This window comes from Pristiophorus japonicus, chromosome 21, assembly GCF_044704955.1.
Source record: "Pristiophorus japonicus isolate sPriJap1 chromosome 21, sPriJap1.hap1, whole genome shotgun sequence".
NCBI lineage: Eukaryota > Metazoa > Chordata > Chondrichthyes > Pristiophoridae > Pristiophorus > Pristiophorus japonicus.
The window spans coordinates 24486256-24500645 of record NC_091997.1 but is presented as its reverse complement, the minus strand read 5'-3'; the positions used below and the strand labels follow the sequence as shown (position 1 = coordinate 24500645).

Here is a 14390-nt window from a genome sequence, read left to right as displayed (position 1 = left end):
GTATTATTTATAAACGGTAACTGAACGTGCCTCAATATTCCCGTCATATCTGCGTTAGTTATATGCACGTTTGTTTTGCATTTGTAGTGTTTATGTGCAACTGTTTAGAATATAGGCTGCCAAAAGATGTTGCCTCGTTACGCAGCGTAACCTACATTTTCCATCCTGGCTACTTTGCCGTGCTCCCACCCTGTGTGGCCCCGGATTCGGTTTAGAAAATATGGTCACCCGACAACTGGATCACTTACTGGGGACCAAAAGCCCTTTGTTGGAGAAACTCAAAGACAGGCAGCTTTGCCAAGTGTGACATAGTCAGCTGAGTTAGCCTTGAAATGCAATCTGACAAACATTTCTAAGCTCTTCTTGTGAAGTGGAAATATCTGCCACAGGCGATTTGGCAAGTCTTTGATCAACAGCAACACATCAAGTGATTTTTTTTCACCTTGCTACCATCTCAAAGACACCATGTTTTCTCTCTCTATAATCAGACTTGCTGCGACTATCAGATAAAAGTACAGCTTTCTTGCAGTATCAAATGTGTTTTGTTAAAATGCATGCCAACAAGGCATAATTTATAATTGAAGAAAATGGCTGGCTATTTTTGTTCATTACCAGGGGATGCCTCCATCACACACCCCATCAATTTTAACACTACTTTTGAGAAAGCTGTTCTGTTGTGAACATTTCTTACAAATACTGTTAACATTGCTTTAATACTACCACTTAAAGAAAGACTTGCATTTATATAATGACTTTCACAAACACCAAAGTACTTTGGAGTGTAGTCACTGTTGTAATGTAGGAAATGCGGCAGCCAATTTGTGCACAGCAAGCTCCCAACAACAGCAATGTGATAATGACCAGATAATCTGTTTTAGTGATAAATATTGGGATAAACATTGGCCAGGACACTGAGGAGAACTCCCCATCTCTTCTTTGAAATAGTGCCATAGGATCTTTTATGTCCACCTGGTTTAACATCTCATCCAAAAGACAGCACCTCCGACAGTGCAGTGCTCCCCTCAGTACTGCAGGAGTGTCAACCTAGGTTTTTGTGCTCAAGTCCCTGGAGTGAGACTTGAACCCACAACCTTCTGACTCAGAGGAGAGGGTGCTACCCACTGAGCCACAGCTACACAGCTGAAACCTAGAAGAAGCTGCAGCATGTCGATCAGTGGCTGTTTAACCCAGCTACTGCATTTGCATCCGACTTCTGAGTTTCTCGAACAATTAGCGCAAGTGGGCGTAATGACGACACGTGTGGGTCTATTTCAGCTGAGGTATTTGAATGAACCTTGTAAAGATGCCAGTTGAAGGATTGTGGAGGTGGTATGAAACATAGAAAGTGTAGTTTATGAAATGATACAATGAACTCCGTACTGTGAGCCAGTGACTAGGTGTAACCTGGTCAGTCTTTAATGGCTTCCAGAAGTGAAGATACAAAGGTGAAGTTCAGGTTATATACCGGGCCCAGCACACGTATACCTATGACCCTAGGACCTCTGATGGTAGTGCCCCCTGATGATGGCAGACCTTATGTACATACATTAAAGAAAGGAATAAAGAAGGGAGTCTAAACATACAAAGGCTGTGCCTCGCTTCAGTGATGCGTCTCTGGACCTGATGCTACGAGGTGTAAAGGCTCGCAGGGAGACATTATTCCCTGCTGACGAGAGGAAGAAGCCAGCCTCAATGACCAAGGAGACCTGGCTGGAGATCGCAGAGGAGGTGAGCAGTAGGAATGTGGGGCCACGCTCCTGGATAGAGCCAGAAACGCTTTAATGACCTAATGAGGGCAGGAAAGAATACAATGGCACACTCAACTACATCCTGATATGCGTGTCACCCCAACCCTCTCATTCTGCCTTCCCAAGCCGACTCCTGCACATCACTCCTCACACCAACGTACCTTGCAGGCGTATCCATCCCTCTGTCGAGGCACTTCCTCACATCCCCATCTGACCATCCACCACTGACACTTGCCCTCATCTTAATGCAACGTCACGCCTCAACAGATGTTATCCATCCATCCGTTCCACTCATTCCATGACTCTCAATCAAAGGTCTCTTGTTTCCCTCCTTGCAGAACACCAGGGAGAGGCATAGTACCGGAGGTGGTCCTCCAGTCATCGCCAAGCTGACCGCTGCAGATGAGGATGCACTGGAAATAAGCGAAGTGTCATTGTGCCTGGCAGTTGGAGATGGAGAGATGGGGGCCAGCCAGCTACCATGGCATACAACAGTCACTCATGTTGACTTGATGTCAGCAGCCAATGAATCATATCATGCGCATAATGTTAACTTAAAACATTCTTATCACGACAGTTCTAATTCATGTCTCAAATTACTTGGGGTCTGTAACAATGCAGAACTCCAACTTGGTGCAAAGTTCTCAGGTAGTCCACTGGATAACCTGGAATCTTTTTAACCTTTTAATATGGATTTTTTTGGGGGGAGTGACAGCTGCCAATGAACCTGAAGCTGCGCAGAAGCATTCTATGCATAAATGTCAAGTCCCAAATATGAAAAAAATAATGTTCATCACAACAGATGGAGGAGCTGATGGCTGTAAAGCAGACTTGGCGAGAGTACAATAAAACTCTCAAGCTAACATCCTAATATCACCTTCAAGTCATATTTTGTCGTTAAATTGTACTGGAGGTTTTAGCAGTTCATTCTGATGAATTAATCACACCGCCGCCACTCGCTCTCTCCTCGCGCTCCGTCTCCCTCTCATTTTCCTCCCCAGTCTCTTTGTCTGGCACCCCTCTCCCTCTCCGCACTGTCTCTACTCTCTCAATGATCCTTTTCCCAGCCAATTCATTCCTAACATTCTTAGACCGAAGCCATTGTCTTTGGTTATCACCACAAACTGCGTTCCCTAATCACTGACTCCATCCCTCTCCCTAGCATCTATCGGAGGCTAAACCAGACTGTTCGCAACCAAGGCATCATATTTGACCCCGAAATGAGCTTCTGGCCACATATCCGCGGCATAACTAAAACCGCCTTATTCCAACTCCATAACATTGCCCGCCTCCGCCTCTGCCTCAGCTCTTCTGCTCTGAAACCCTCATTCATGCCTTTGTTACCTCTAGACTTGACTACTCCAACTCACTCCTGGCTGGCCTCCCACATTCTACACTACATAAACTTGGTCATCCAAAACCCGGCAGCCCATGTCCCAACTCGCACCAAGTCACGATCACCCATCACCCCCTGTGCTCACTGACCTACATTGGCTCCCAGTTAAACAACACCTCGATTTCAAAATTCTCATCCTTGTTTACAAATCACTCCATGGCCTCACTCCTCTCTATCTCTGTAATCTTTTTCAGCCTCACAACCCCACAAGATATCTGCGCTCCTCAAATGCTGACATTTTGAACATCCCTCATTGTAACTGCTCAACCATTGGCGGCCGTGCCTTCAGTTGTTTGGGCCCCAAGCTCTGGAACTCTCTCCCTAAACCTCTCCGCCTCTCTATCCTCCTTTAAGACGCTCCTTAAAACCTATCTCTTTAACCAAGCTTTTGGTCATTTGCCTTCATTTCTTCTTTTGTGGCTCGGTGTCAGATGTATCTGTTTTGTCTTGTAACACTGCTGTGAAGCGCCTTGGGACATTTTACTACGTTAAAGGCGCTATATCCTGTATAAATAAGTTATTATCATCCTGCGTCTGCATTCTGTTCACCAGCCGCATGTTCAAACCACAACAGACAGATACACTCCGCGAGAATACAATAAAACTCACACAAGCTGACAACATCCTAATATCACCTTCAAGTCACATTACAGACCTTGCAATACCTGAAATTTTCACCTCTCTCTCCCCAATCTGTGGAAGGTCCAGCAAGAACAAACAAAAAACCACTGGAACTGCGCACGTGCAACTACTTTTTCTTGTGGGCAGCAGTCGCGTCCTTCTTTTCAATGTTAGACGAAAATAAGATTGCTGCCTGTGTTCCCATAACATTAAAAATTAGCCAACTGAGGAGAGGACCTCAGTGCAGGTCACTGCTGGTGGTACTAACGTTGGTCTGCTGGCTGAGCGGCCCCCGGTCTGCGAGCACCATTAGAGCAGGCCGGGGAGCAGAAGGAGCAGAGTGATGGCATAGCACTCCAGGGAGCAGCACGTATTGGAGCAGGACGGTAACGGCAGTGAAGAGGGACGTCACCAAGGTCCAGGTCGGTGATTGGAACATGGGCAGGTACAGCAGGAGCGGCGAGGTCGGATCGAAGGAGCGGCGAGAGATTGTAGAGGGATGTGTTCGGGTCCCAGGAGAGGCGCAAGTTCGGGGTCCAGAAGACGCGAGGGCCCAGGGGCAGCACGGACTAGCCCACACTGCGATGTGTGCACGCATTAGGTTCGTGCAGTAGAGCTGGTCTCCAGTCGTCTTGGTTAATCCTTGCCACTGGACCAAGACCTAGCTCTGTTGAGCCTATGTGGTAACTGGTATGCAACAGCCACCACACGTTATAAAAAAATCCACACACAGGCATGTTCCACCCTTCAAGATTTAGATCGGAACCTGGAATTTTAGGTCCTTCATTGAAATACCTGGGAACTTTTTGACATGGAAGCAAGTCATCCTCGATTCGAGGGACTGCCTATGATGATGATAATGGTCGTGCATCACACTATCTGAGACTGGTGTCTGTAGCATAACAGCATTCTACTGTTTTTTCAGGTCAAGTCAACTCTCTCCAGTTACTATGCTTCATAACCAACTATTTACCTTTGCATTCTAGGTGCTTCTCAATTTATGGTACTGTAGACTCATGTAGGCCTTTAAACCGTGGACAACTGAGGTTCTATAGTAAACTAAAATAAAAACAGAGAATGAGAGGAATACAGAGTAGGTCTGTCAACATCCAAAGAGAGAAAAAAAACAGTCCAACATCTTATGTGCAAAATCGTCTTCTATAGCCAAAATGGTAACCCATTTTTCTCATTTCACATCTTGACAGACATACTGCAAAACGGTTTTTAATTCAACTTTCCAATACTTGCATTTTCTTTCCTCTCGATTTATATCGTAAACTGCATCCTCATTATGACTCTCGAGAGAAAATGTTTTAGCCAGATATCTACTGTTTGGGAAAAGGAAGGGGGAATCAAAATTAACTACAATCATAAGATATAAACGGGATAATATGAAAATGTGAGCATTCATTATATTCTGGGAAAACCCAAGAAGGATGATTTCTGTTGGAAATTTATGGAGTGTTGCCAAAGTGTTTTGCCAAAACGCTTTATCTTGGAACAAACCCAGAACAAATGATAGGGACTATTTTCTCTCTTTAATTCCTACAGTAGCACAGAGATTACTTCCAAATACAGTTCAGCAAAATCAACTAGGATAAAATTGCATGTCTGGTTATGGTACACGTATATACAGGTAATAGGAAAATTGCGTTTCACATCTCTTCCTGTCCCTGGTTTTGAGATTTGCCATTGTAAGTTCTTTGCATATACTGTACAACAACAACAACTTGTATTTATATAGCACCTTTAATGTAGTAAAATGCCCTGAGGCACTTCATAAAAGTGTTATAAGACAAAACAAATAAATTTGACACAGCCACATAAAAAATGACAGCAGATGACCAATAGCTTGTTCAAAAAGGTAGGTTTTAAGGAGCGTCTTAAAGGAGGAAAAAAAGGTAGAGAGGCGGAGAGGTTTAGGGAGGGAATTCCAGCGCTTGGGGTCCAGGCAGCAGAAGGCACGGCCACCAATGGTTGAGCAGTTATAATCAGGGATGCTCAAGAGGGCAGAATTTGAGGAGCGCAGACATCTCGGGAAATTGTGAGGCTGAAGGAGATTACAGAGATAGGGAGGGACAAAGCAGTGGAGGAACTGTACTGCTAAAATGATAGTTTTAGGAGGGCTTGCTGTCTTAAGGACAACAACAATGACTACAATGTTTTGAATCTGAGAAGTTTGAGGGCAATTATGCATTCCAACTCTGTCGGAGAAGCCGGGGGCAGTGCTGGCTAATCCATTTTCCCGTTATTTCCTGCCTCCAGGGTCACTTAGATCTTCCCTATTATGGGAGACAGATTAGAGGAGCTCAGTCGAATGCTGTAGATAAGAAGTGTCACAAAAAGGACTCTACTGGAGGTTCACCATACAATAGTTCACTGGGCCCCAGATATTTGGAATTGGCGACATCTTTAGCTTCTCGATAAGCTTGGTGCGTAGCCCTAGTGGTGAAGCATCCCGTCCTTCTATGGATAATAAGAAAATCCTAACCCGGAGGGTTGATGCCAATGTACCTTTAACAAAAGACTTAAAAATTGACGTTTTTTTTTAAAAAAGGTGCCACCATTCTAAGGGTTAAACACAATTATGAACCCTTTACAAGAGATAAAATGGCTAACATAGTAAGGAGAGACGTCAGAGCAAGGCTTATAGGATTAGAGTACAGAATGTACTAGACAGCATCGAGATTGCAACTGCTAATCTAAAAGACAATGGCAGCTGTTGGGAGTTGCATTACAGAGTCAGACACTTGATTCATATTCTCTGGGGCTGTTCTAAAACTAGACAGTTCCAGAAAAAAGATGCCAAATGCCCTAGCGAAAAATCTTAAAGTTGGTTTGACTTCCTCCACCCAAGTAATTTTGAACATTGGGTGGCTGATCATGATTCTAATAGCCACAACCAAAATAAAGATTCTCAGGAAATAACTCTGATTGTGAACAGAAACTTTGGTTGTCGTACAAGGCGGCTGTTAAACAACATGGGTTAGTTCCAAGTCAAAGGCTCGAGGGGCCAAATAGCCCACTCCTGCTCCTATTTCTTATGTTCACAGGTGACACTTTGAAGCGACATGGAATCCCTTCTTGGAAGCACTCAAAACCGCCAAGAACAAAGTGGATGGTATATTAAAGAAACACTTAAAAAAAAAAACACTGATGTAAAGGCAAAATGGTTCAAAATGTACAGCACAGCGTCCGCTGGCAATATAGAATATGCGCTGGCAATAATTTGAATGTAATAATCAACACATTTCAGTGTAATAAATGTATCAATTGTGAATCCATTATGCTATTAGGATTGTATCTTTGGAAAGCTCGAAGAAGAGAATAATAGAAAGAAAATCACCCAGAAAACAAGTTCTGTTGTGTTTGTTAACTGGGCACTTGAAAAGAAATGGAAATGCTTATCTTTTTGCATCTGGAACCAACACATTTCAATCTGTTTTAGCACAATCGCTATCCAATGTGGATAGGGCCAACGGGACACCATCACTCATCAGAGGGAAGATATACTGCTGTAGCCTCTATATGCTATGAATTACGATATTGTATTCTGATGTATTGCCTGGGTTTTATCGAAGCAAAGGTGGTTCTCCCTGGATCAGGAAGGTATATGCTTGCTTTTTTGGAAATAGGAGGTGTGTGGGGGGCTTGACCCATCCACCTCCACGGAGGTGTGTGGGGGGCCTGACCCATCCACCTCCATGGCACGAACCTGGTATTGCAGTACTTCCAGGAACGGTGCAGTGGCTCTAGGCCTTTTGGCTAAGAGCATTGGCGCAGAGTGATCCTTGACGTGTGCAAGGTGACCTCTGGCATTTGTGATTTGACAAAGAATTGGAACGATTGGCTACGAATTTAAAAAAAAAAAACATCTAATAAGTTTGTTTTGTGCAGATTTGAACACAAATCCCAGGAATTCAAAATGCATTAAAAGGGCAAAGGATCAAGCAGACTAGATCAATTGGTTTGTACTACAAAACTGTTTTGGATTATTTTGATGCATTTTATGGTGTGAGATGGTCATTTTTTAAATCTGGTTTTGTTCATCCCCAGTATACTGCCAACAGGATATCTTGTTCTGACGTTGTCTGCTTCTCTGAGTCACCAAGTTATCTCATTGAGCAGTCAATGTTGCACTTAAGACCACAACAACATATTGACCTGAACATCAAAGCAACCAAATAACTTTTTTGAGCATTTTGAGCCTCAATTGCCTCAACAATGAAGTTGAGCAATAAAAGTTCCACTTCCAGAATGGATTGTGAAACCACCGCCACAGAATCGTAGAATCTTGCAGCACATAAGGCCATTCGGCCCATCGTGCCTGTGCCGGCTCTCGACAGCTGTCCAATTGGATCCACACATCTGCTCTCCAGACCCAGAGGCAAGAGTGCTACCCACAGAGCCACGGCTGACACTACAAAGGAGAACTACCCCAGTTTCTCCCGAATATCCTCATCCCTGGTACAATTCTCATAAATCTCCTCTGTACCCTCTCCAAGGATTTGTCATCCTTTCTGGTGTGGTGCCCAGAATTGGACACAATACTCTAGCTGAGAGGCCCTTATGCTTTTAAAAAAAAACAGCCTTCTCAATTCGTCCTCCCACCTTCAAAGATTTGTGTTTATGTGAAACCCCAGGTCTCCCTGTTCCTGTACCCCTTTAAAATTGTATCATTTAAGATTCTACGATTCTGTGGCGGTTGTTTCGCAATCCATTCTGGAAGTGGAACTAAAAGTCCAGAACCAGGGGGCACAGTCTATGGATAAGAGGTAAGCCATTTATGACCGAGATGAGGAGAAACTTCGTCACTCAGAAAGTTGTTAATCTGTGGAATTCCCTACCGCAGAAAATTGTTGGTCAATTTTTTAGATATATTCAAGAGAGAGTTAGATATGGCCCTTACGGCTAAAGGGATCAAGGGGTATGGAGAGAAAGCAGGAAAGGGGTACTGAGGTGATGATCAGCCATGATCTTATTGAATGGTGGTGCAGGCTCGAAGGGCCGAATGGCCTACTCCTGCACCTATTTTCTATGTTTAGTTATTATTGCCTCTCCTCATTCTTCCTTCCAAAGTGCATCAATTCACACTTCTCTGCATTAAATTTCAACTGCCATGTGTCTGCCCATTTCACCAGTCTGTCAATGACCTCCAGAAGTCTGAAACTATCCTTCTCATGGTTTACTACATTTCCAAGTTTGCGTCATCTGGAAAAGGGCAATTACACTGCTTAGACGTTTAAAAAAAACAGTAAAATTGAAATCGAAATGAGAAAGTAAAAGCAAGTAGATATGAGAAGGACAATGGGAGTGTGGATAAAACATTTTATTTGCAAGTACTAACTGGTGGAGTTTATTACTGTAATATTGGTATTTATTGCAGTATCATTGAGACCAAGCTGCAATCTCAAAAGAATAATTGGTTTGGCCAGGCAAATTGAAATTCCCTGGAACTGTCAATTGGATAAAAGGTTAAACAAAAGGTCAGCAAATGACAACATACCTCCTTATTTCAAGGAAGCTAGCAATGCAAATGTTTTTGTGATGAGCGCTGGAGTTGATACAAACCAGCTTTTAGTTTAATACCCAGTATATACTGAGTGATAGTTAAGGTCTTATAAAGGGTTCAGACGCCATTAGACAAAGTGAGAACACTTCATCTGAGTAAGAAATAAACATCATTTAACTCGCAGCCGAATGTGTTATTTTGGGCATTATACTGTGTGGAATTCTAAGTTAGTATTTTTACATTTTTCCCATGGATGCTTCCCATTCTATAAGCGTCAATGACACGCCGTGCAACGCTAATTGGTATTTAGAGAAAAGCAGTATACAGCAGTGTACTCTGTTGGAGCACCAATGTATATTCACTGGAAATCATTTGCTATGAATGAGAGAAATTCCATGTACACATGAGTTGCACTGTTCCAGTCAACCTGCTCCTGATACGTAAAACTATTGAGTCAGTGGCATATTGAATCTTGGTTAGGACAGCCTTGAGAACAATTGTTTGTAAAGTTATCAGCTTTATTGAGAGGGTACAACTATTTATAATTCTAGATAAGCAAACTGCAGTGGAAATGTACTGCAATAGAAAGTGGTGTTGGCAAACTCAGCTTTTATAGGTTTCAATTGCTCAATGACAACAGGTGCATAATAATAGCAGCTTCCTTATAGACTATGAAATGAAAAATATATTTATAAATGACTTCAGAACTGTATAGGCTGCTTGAAAAGTAAGTCAACCTCAAATCTCATCCGTCATCTGCATGTTTGGCTATTAAACTTGTACAGCATCACTGTGCAAACATGCTACTTTCTCATTTAATCACTTAATAACCATGCAAGAAAATAGCTCTTCATCCACTGTTTCCTGTCATTAAATGTGTCTGGGGAAGAGAGAAATGGAAGGGAAAATGAATATTGTAGAGTGTCATCAAAATCAAAGCAAGTTAAATAAGATATTATGAAGTAGAGAAAATAGAAAATTGCAGACTGTGCAATTTTAAGAAATGTGAAAATGTTATTGCAGTCTTCATTTTAAGTTCAACTTCAAATTTTGGGGCCTGACTGTTTTTCATTCATATTTAATGCACAAACAAAAGTACTTCTAATTTAAATCTTAGGCTAAAGTATCAACACGTTCAACTCAGAGTTTGAAATTTATCAGTTAAAGCCACACTCTGGACTGACAAGTCAGTGCAGTACTGAAGGAGTGCTGCACTGTTGGAAGTGCTAGGCTTTGGCCCAGGTTTGCTGGTTAGGTGGACATTAAAGATTTTGTGGCACAATGTTAAAAAAGAGCAAGGAATTCTTGTGGGTGATGGCCAATATTCTTCCCTAAATCCACATCACCAAAACAGAAAACTGGTCATTCACTTCACTGCAGTTTATGACATTTTGCTGTGAGCAAAATGGCTATTATGTATGCCCACACAATCATCACTTGTGCTTTACATAAGAAAACATAAGAAATAGGAGCAGGAATAGGCCACCTGGCCCCTCGAGCCTGCTCCACCATTTAATGAGATCATGGCTGATCTGATCATGGACTCAGCTCCACTTCCCTGCCTGCTTCCCCATAACCCTTCATTTCCTTATCGCCCAAAAATCTGTCTATCTCCGCCTTAAATATATTCAATGACCCAGCCTCCACAGCTCTCTGGAGCAGAGAATTCCATAGAGTTACAATCCTCAGAGAAGAAATTCCTCCTCATCTCAGTTTTAAATGGGCAATCCCTTATTCTGAGACTATGTCCCCTGGTTTTAGTTTCCCCAATGAGTGGAAATATCCTCTCTGCATCCACCTTGTCGAGCCCCCTCAGTATCTTATATGTTTTGATAAGATCACCTCTCATTCTTCTGAACTCCAATGTGTATAGACCCAACCTATCTTCATAAGTCAACCCCCTCATCTCCGGAATCAACCTAGTTATCCTTCTCTGAACAGCCTCCAATGCAAGTATAATCCTTCCTTAAATACGGAGACCAAAACTGTACGCAGTACTCTAGGTGTGGCTTCACCAATACCCTGTACAGTTGTAGCAGGACTTCTCTGCTTTTATACTCTATCCCTCTTGCAATAAAGGCCAACATTCCATTTGCCTTCCTGATCACTTGCTGTACCTGCATACTAAGTTTTTGTGTTTCATGCACAAGGACCCCCAGGTTCCTCTGTACTGCAGCACTTTGCAATTTTTCTCCATTTAAATTATAATTTGCTTTTCTATATTTTCTGCCAAAGTGGATAACCTCACATTTTCCCACATTATACTCCATCTGCCAAATTTTTGCCCACTCACTTAGCCTGTCTATATCCCTTTGCAGATTTTGTGTGTCCTCCTCACAATTTGCTTTCCCACCCATCTTTGTATCATCAGCAAACTTGGCTACATTACACTTGGTCCCTTCATCCAAGTCATTAATATAGATTGTAAATAGTTAAGGACCCAGCACTGATTCCTGCGGCACCCCACTAGTTACTGTTCGCCAACCGGAAAATGACCCATTTATCCCAACTCTCTTTTCTGTTAGCTAGCCAATCCTCCATCCATGCTAATATATTACCCCCAACCCCGTGAACTCTTATCTTGCGCAGTAACCTAAAGAGATGTGATAAACCACTACATAAATGCAAGCCTTTCATTTAAACAAAACAAAAACAGCTAGTACTTTATTGTATCAATTCAACTGCACATAAATCAATCCCAAATGTTCTTGGCCATCATGCATCAAACAAATGCCTAAAGGGCATTAGCTTTTCATTGAGTAGAGTGGAGCTGATCGATAGTTATTTTGTATAATGCAAAAATGATTAACCATAAACTAATGGTTTAAATACTGTGGCAACAAAAGCCAGTCAGAGGCTGAGCATTCTGTGGCAAGTGTCTCATCTCCTGACTCCTCAAAGCCTTTCCACCATCTACAAGACACAAGTCAGGAGTGTGATGGAATATTCTCCACTTGCCTGGATGAGTGCAGCTCCAATAACACTCGGGAAGCTCGACACCATCCAGGACAAAGCAGCCCGTTTGATTGGCACCCCATCCACCACTTTCAACATTCACTCCCTCCATCAACGGTGCACCGTGGCTGCAGTGTATACCATCTACAGATGCACTGCAGCAACTCGCCAAAGCTTCTTCGACAGCACCTCCCAAACCCGCGACCTCTACCACCTAGAAGAACAAGGGCAGCAGATGCATGGGAACACCATCACCTCCAAGTTCTCCTCCATCACACACCATCCTGACTTGGAAATTTATAACCGTTCCTTCATCGTTGCTGGGTCAAAATCCTGGAACTCCCTCCCTAACAGCACTGCGGGAGCACCGTCACCACACGGACTGCAGCGGTTCAAGGCGGCGGCTCACCACCACCTTCTCACAGGGCAAATTATGGATGGGCAATAAATGCTGGCCTTGCCAACCACCCCCATGAATGAATTTTTAAAAAAATGGTTGCTTGGGGATGGGGAGGGGGAGGAGGAGAAGAAAATAGACATTACTAAATATTTAGTACGTATCTAAAGAATCAACAACTCAGAGGCTATCAGTGATGGGATGGTCCTTTTATCGCTTTAATTTTGACATCTAACACCACAGCAATTCTGCCTTCATGATGACCTCATATCGACATTGCAGCCATCCTACCCTCGTCTCGAGTTGGGGGGGGGGGGGTTCAGGGTTAGGATTTTTAGGGTTGGGGTTTCGAAGATATGGGGATTGTTAGCGCTGTGAATCGTGCGAGATCTGACATCTGCACAGTTACCTCTGCGGTGCCTGCAGAAACCATCATTTAGTATCAAACCGAATGCCCCGAAGGGGAAGAGTCTTCCATTGCACAGCGGAGTTGCTAGAAGGCTATTTTGTGCCCTGAAAATATTAAAATGTAATCAGGGTGCGAGGGATTGGCAGTGAGCGTTAGGCATTGAGCGGACATCTGCGCAGTTAGCTCTGCAGAAGCTGCTATTGATATTATCGTTGTATTTTATGTTTAAAAAAAACAGAAAAGCATAATTAGGTAGAAAGACATAACGAAATGAGCCATTAAATATTTTAAAAATTGGCGCTTTGTTAATTCAGTGGCTGTTAAAATGCTATGTAGGAACTGGCAGATTTAAAAGGGTTACAAAAAAGATGCAGTTATTTATCATTAACGGTTGAGAATGAATCGGCAGGCGTTGCGAGAAATCCTGGTCACTGTTACATAAACAAGTCCCAATGCAAAGGTTGGGTCAGGCTCGCCTTGAAGACAGAAACTTTAAACCCCCACAAAAACCGGGTTTGGAAATTGACCTTCTCCAACCCAATCAGTCAAGGATTTATTTTGCAAATCCTCTTTATCAGCAAGTCCTTCAGCGGACCAAAACACAACAGCGGAGAGATCCGGTTGGAATCTTTTTTTGAAAAAACAAATGACCTTAACTGGAGCTTCATTTAAAAACAAAGACATAAAAACACAAGTTTTAATTTCGCAATAATCCCGCGCTTCCCAGCAGGTATCACACACTTACCCGTATTCAAAGGAAGAGTCTGTGTGAAATCGCAGTTAGGTGAGAGAGAATAAGACACTAGGGTATTAAAGGTTGCCCTGCTGCAGCCCTGACAAGCCCCCTGAAGTGTCAGTGAAATTGTTACAGTGAATGTTTCCAGGAAGCAGGTTTCTAGGAAACTGACAATCAATGGGAGGGGTTTCCTTTGTGACGCCAGCAAGAACATAGCCAATAGCGAGCCTGGCTTTATTCGGAGACAGGGGGCTGGTGAAGATGGAACTCGAGGGATCTGATCGTCCTTTCTGCTCCCAGCTGAGCTCCGTCACACTGACTGCGCAAATTCCTACACGTTACTGCTTATCCTCTCAATATCTATTCTGGTTTGTGACGCATCTCACTTGAAACATAGCTGTGCATGTTTAAATGGGTTTGCAATCTTATTACGTCAAACAGATTCAATAGTAGCAAAAGGGAACTGGATAAATACCTTCAAACAATTGCAGCGATATGGGGAAAGAGCTGGGGGGAGTGGGTCTAATTGGATCGCTCTTCGAAAGAGCCAGCGCAGACTCGATGGGCTGAATGGCCTCCTTCTGTGCTGTACTATTCAATGATGGTTGGCCGTGTG

The 14390-nt window shown here is 43.1% G+C and overlaps 1 protein-coding gene across 1 annotated transcript in view; it reads right to left on the bottom strand.

Annotated features, from left to right (window-relative positions):
- LOC139233625 (phosphoethanolamine/phosphocholine phosphatase-like) overlaps positions 1-13913 on the bottom strand; it is a 50056-nt gene extending 36143 nt beyond the window's left edge. Inside the window, exon 1 of the mRNA XM_070864032.1 lies at positions 13784-13913. The gene's annotated coding sequence lies outside the window, so the exon portion shown is untranslated. The remainder of the gene's footprint in view (positions 1-13783) is intronic.
- Between the last annotated feature and the right edge of the window lie 477 nt (positions 13914-14390).